We start from the raw sequence: 5,960 nt of genomic DNA, 5'->3' as shown, positions 1-5,960 counted from the left end.
AGTTATAAAAAAAAGTTGAAGAGGACTGGGCGAATGAACAAATTTTAAATGTTTGTTTCACTTTTTTTCTATATTTTATATTTTTTAAAGGTGTTTGCACGACCTGTAGTTTTCACTTCTATAATAAATATTCACATTTGCTCTCATCTGTCAAGAAAATGAGTCAGTGAGTTGACCAATTTTATTGTTTTCTAAAGTCTTTCAACCGTGTAAACAGACAATTATTAATAAGAAGAAACAAAATTGTCGGCAATTGTCAGCCGTCTACCTTAAATTGTCTAAATCTAATTTTAATTTAGTAGTCAGTTGACAATTTTCACCTAATTGGACGCTATTGGAAGAATTTTGACAGTTCAGCCAATACTGGAAGATTTTTCCAACCGTCTGTACTTAGCTTAACTTTCCAACAAATTTGATATATTTGTTGAAATGCAGAATCTTGAATACAATTAACAAATTTGCATTGAAAATTCGTACATTTTTAAGGAATTGTTACCAAAATTTCTGTAACGAAAAGGCCCTTGACAGCTGATGAACAAAAACAAGGGTGAATTTAATCCGGGAGGTAGAAACCTAGGCAAGAAAGAAGCGCAGTACGATTGTCGGCAAATTATAATGTAACTAAATCTCGCTTATTTTAAAAATCTCGCCTCATAAAGTCTCGCAAATCTTGTACTTCAAAATCTCGCATTTTTAAAATATCCCATAGCAAAATCTAGCCTTTTCAAAAGAAAATCTTGCTTATGCATAATATTCTCATTGTATAAAAATCTCGTAGTTCTCAAAATTTTGCAGAAGAATTACGCAAAATTAATTACAAAATTACCCGAGAATTGATTAATATTTTATTTCAGGGATTACGAATTTTGAGATTTTAATGTTGTGGGCTATCATAATGCGAGATTTTGTATTTGCAAGATTTTGATGTAAAGATTTTGTAATGCAAGATTTATGTATGCGAGATTGTACCCAATCCGCAAGAATGTTTATAGAATAGCTTTTTCTGAATTCTATATTTTGTTCAATTCACACACTTTCGTGTCTAAAACACACATACTGCTCACCGCTAAATAAATGACAGCTCATTCGAACTTCAACAAACCATACAAGATTCAAAATCCTTATAATAAAACCCAAAACAAACTAAACAGCAAGTTTTTTTTAGTTCAAAAATAAAAACAGTCCATCCCATTGAGTTTAACAAAATTTAGTTTTAAGCCTAGTACACAGCTCAAGTGAAACGAATTTTGTCGGCGCTCTCCAAGTGCAGAGCAAAATGAAAACGAAAACTAGAGCGGAAATATTTGTGGAGAGTTCTGTCAGCTGTCAAAAACAATTGACAAGTTCTGACAGTCAGATGCTGGTAAACAAAAGTGGAAAAGAATTCTATTTAACAATTTTTTGAACAATTAGTACATTGTTTTTTCATTTCTGGAGCTATATTACTCCAGAGGCTCGCAATGTGAAGCCTATGGCCTTAGCTTCCAAAAATCTTCCAACGAAGCCGATTTCTTTTTCTCCTCCGAAGAGAAATGAATTTTTCTTTCTTCGGTCTATTTTTTGGAAGTTGAAGTTCACTGATCGTCTTCATCACTTCTTGCACATCACCAATAACATCTTCATCATCCTGAGTTTCCGATTCAGAAATGCATTGTTGGAACATATTAGACAAATCTATTTCATTTAAAATTTTGAATCAAATATATATCAAAATTTCGCAAGCTATTAATATGTCTGGCAATTAAATTGAGAACGAAAAGAGTGGAGAATTGTACTAAGAAATCTAGTACAGCTATCCACAAAAATGACACATTTCGTCGTTCAGCAGCGTACTGAAAAACGAAAATAAAAGATAATGTATTGACCAATGAATATATACTTATGTGTATTGGAAAAATAAGGTTTTCCTTCGGCTTTTTTGGTCACTTTGATCGTTGCAATGAAACAAGGTTGTTACATTAGCTTTTCCCGACGTTTCGGCAGGGGTTGCTGCCTTCTTCAGGGGAACTTTATTAAACATGAAATATAAAACACATAGTACAATATTGTGGACAACAAGAATAAGAAAAAACTTACAATTCAACAATTAAATTTTAAAACAGTGTAAAAAAAACACTTCTAATTAAGAAGTTCAGTCTATAACTACAAAAAACAAAGAGAAAACTCTTATGAGGAAACAAGTGAGCAATATACAGATGATATTCTCTGTGTGTCTTGCTTCCGATTCATATTGTTTTTGTTGTTCAGGATATGGAGCGTTTCGAGCGTATATCGCTTAGAGGCATGTTTTTCCGTTTGAAGAACATTAACACCATCGAAATCCGGAGAATGACCTTTGTCTATTGAATGGGCCGCCAATGCGGTTTTAGCCAGGTTATTGTTTTTGATGTCAGATTTGTGGTTGGACAATCTTTGGCGCAAGAATTGTGTTTTATATTTCATGTTTAATAAAGTTCCCCTGAAGAAGGCAGCAACCCCTGCCGAAACGTCGGGAAAAGCTAATGTAACAACCTTGTTTCATTGCAACGATCAAAGTGACCAAAAAAGCCGAAGGAAAACCTAATTTTTCCAATACACATAAGAAAAACGAAAAAGCCAAATTTTTCGTTTATGATTTCGTCATGTCATTGTTGTATGTGAATTTTCGCAGCGTACTAGGCTGTACCGGAAAACTAGATTTCCAAAACTTTGATTGACAAAAACAATTGTTTATTTCTTTTTGTTAAATATTGAAAAATAATGTCAACGCTAAATTTCAAAACCCGAGTATTTTAAATTCAAAGCTGATAACTGTCAATTAATTTTGCTATGAAGGAAAAGAAATAGCATCCCCTGTCAAAACAGTAAATCACTGCCGTTCATTAGGATTAGGAACAAACACGCAAATTTCATTGGTTTTATTTCTAATGTTTAACATTTTATTATGCTAAAAACGTCAAAAAGACGGAGAGCTTAGGGATTATAAGATTTCTTTATCAAAAATGTGACAAACACTCATCACCTTAGCTGATTTCACTTCAGGTATCCAGGTTTTCCACAGTTCCGAGACAACATTTTGTTTTGAAAAATGTTTTTACTTTTTTGGCAGAAAATTACATCCCTCTGCAAAAAGAAAATTTATATTTTTATTTTAGCAAATTTTATGAACCTCATTTTTTGTGAGATTCTAAAACAACATTAAAAAAAATTTTAAATTTAACGAGGGAAAAATCGAAATAAAATAAAAGGTAAACAAATTTCTTTTAGAAAAGCGGAAGTGTATTTATTTGCTAGAATACTTTTATTACAATTCATAAGAAACAAGTTTTATTTTTATATTTATGTGAAATTTCGTTTTACTGCTTTGAGATCTTAAAAGATTTTATTAAAAGAGAAATTCTGAATCAAACAAGAAAGGAGACATAGTATTCTTTTAAGCAGGAGGTTAGCACAGTCTTATTTAATAGAATTCGCTAAACAGATGAATAGTTATGCAGTGCATAAGTATTTATGTAGGCTCTATGTAACGTTGCGAAAATTCCCATTTATAACAAATTCTGCTATACATATTAGTTGCAGAATGCTTATGTCAAAAAAGTACCAAAACGGAGCAATCTATTCCATTTATCTGTCTATCAAACTAGCTGTTTGTCATAACAAATAGAATATACAAATTTGTGTTCTGGGTGGAAAAGCATCCTGGAAACCAATTGCCCAGTTAAGAAGATCTGCTAAGGCTATAATAGCTGTTTTGGCATTTTCTAAGGAGCATCTCATACCTACTAATAAAATGCGTAATCTTTGTTTAATTCTGCTTTCCCTTAAAATTCGTGTGTCATGAGTGCTGAAAACAAACAAACTACAAACTTATCTTATGTTACGTCCCCGTTATCTTATTGTTGGCATTACTTGAAAATCAATGGGGATGAAGCCTCCTATATTGTTGCTGCTGAGGTCCCAACAGATAATTACAATTATTTTTATGATATTCTCTTTCGAAAATCTATATATTTTTTTTTAAATTCTTCGTTTCTTGGGCTCATTGGGTTGAACCTATTTTGTATAAACTTTCCACCTTCTCGGAGTTAGTGAAACGCGATTTAAATTATTAAAATCATTAATTAACGAGCTGAACTGGAATGGCATTATTGTTTTCTTTTTAATTTCAATAATGGAGGGAAATCAAAATGACATTTACGATATAATTAGCCCTATCAGGAGTTTCGCCCGAATGTGATTCCACCCGAAAAAAAATCCCTTTTTCTTTTCCCTTACTTTGAGTTTCACACGAAAAAACAAAGATATTCCAAAAATTCCCCTTATCAGGAGCATTCAATTCGGGCGAAATGTAACACACTTGACAGCTAAAATGTTCACTTAAATTTTGGCGGCGAACAGGAAGGCAACAAAGTTAAAATCTAAGTTTTTCGACGAAATTGTTTATTATTGCAAACATTTATTAATTCACAAGGGTACCATCGACGCATCCAACAACGCCCGGCAGCTTGTATTTAGAAAAAAATTGGCTTGTTTGTCGTTGCTCAACCAGTGTTGGCCAAGTAATCCAGCGTGGACAAAGTTCTTCTTCAAATTTATCCAGAGCTTGAGAAAGTACGGCACTCACAGAGGATTGTGCTAGCCCAACATGGCAATCATTACCGACACCTTTTTGGTATCCACCCTCTGAAAAAAAAACCGCAAACAAGCGGCAAGTTTAACAATGGGTGGTATTCCAAAGGATTGTATATTTAAGGGCAATGCGTCAGTTAAGACCTTTAGGAAGTACGTAAAGGCTGCCTTATTGAAATCTGAAAATTATTTATAATTAGAGATTAAATAAAGCTGAAAATGTAATTCCATTCTTACAATGCTTCAGGTAGCTCCAACGGATTGGAGTGATCTCTTAACTGCCTCCGAACAGTTCGAGGCAGTGTTGCCTCTTCTTCTTTTTCTTTCTCAAGCAAAATGATATGCATGGCTATGCTCTGCATTTTTATATTTTTAAAATTATTATTTAGAATTCACACTGTTTTGCTTTTTATTCGATTGATTTAATCCTTGTAAACACTTTTATACTTTTTTATATTCAAGAAAAAACTTAGGTTCAGATTTCATTCTCTGTTCCCATAACAGAGATGGGAAATTTATTGAGAGTTCAGTTTTTTGAACATACCTATTTTTCGAACTGTCAGTTTTAAATTCGAAGTGAAATTTTAATCGGGCGAAACTCCTGATAGCTTTTTAAAATCCGGGGGAACAAAAATATTTCGGGTGAAAATCTTTTCGGGCGAAACTCCTGATAGGGCTGAATAATAACAATAATTTCTGTATGTAGGTTCTATTCAACCTAAAAACGCGTTTAGCTTATTATGGGACTATGCAACCTTGTATAAGTTCTATAAATATCATTTTTGCGTTTAGAGGTATTATAGAGATTACATAACTTTATGTAGGCTCTATGCAGCCTTTTTAAATAAGAATGTAAATGTATTGCTCATTGACATACTATACATGGACTGCTAGTAGCCAACTTCACGATGGTTCCACTTTTAACGGACAAAACACTAGCGCAAAGAGGGCTATGCGGAAAAATTGTGTAACATTTAATACTCACATCCACTGCTGTCGTTTTTGCTACTATAGTAGTATTTTACTATTTTCAGAGTCTACTGCTACTCTAAAACGGAAAAGAATTTGGTTTACAATAAAAAACAAAATTTAAAATATAATGCCCCAATAATAGTGCAACAGCAAAAAGAAAATTTTCAGATATAAGCCTTATAAAAGATAAAAAAAGAAATTCACTTAAGGTAGAAACGGTAAATGCCCTACTTACTGCTAAGGAACTCCCTAAAAACAATTTCGCAGAAAAATGGGAGCCATCGAAAGCTTTAATCGAGAATAACAAATCATTGTATAAGGCGCCAGTTATAGCTATTATTGGTTTTCATCATTGAAAACAAACATTAGAATTTTTTTGA

The sequence above is a fragment of the Eupeodes corollae genome, chromosome 2 (assembly GCF_945859685.1).
Source record: "Eupeodes corollae chromosome 2, idEupCoro1.1, whole genome shotgun sequence".
NCBI classification, from domain to species: Eukaryota; Metazoa; Arthropoda; class Insecta; order Diptera; family Syrphidae; genus Eupeodes; species Eupeodes corollae.
This window is presented reverse-complemented; position numbering follows the sequence as displayed.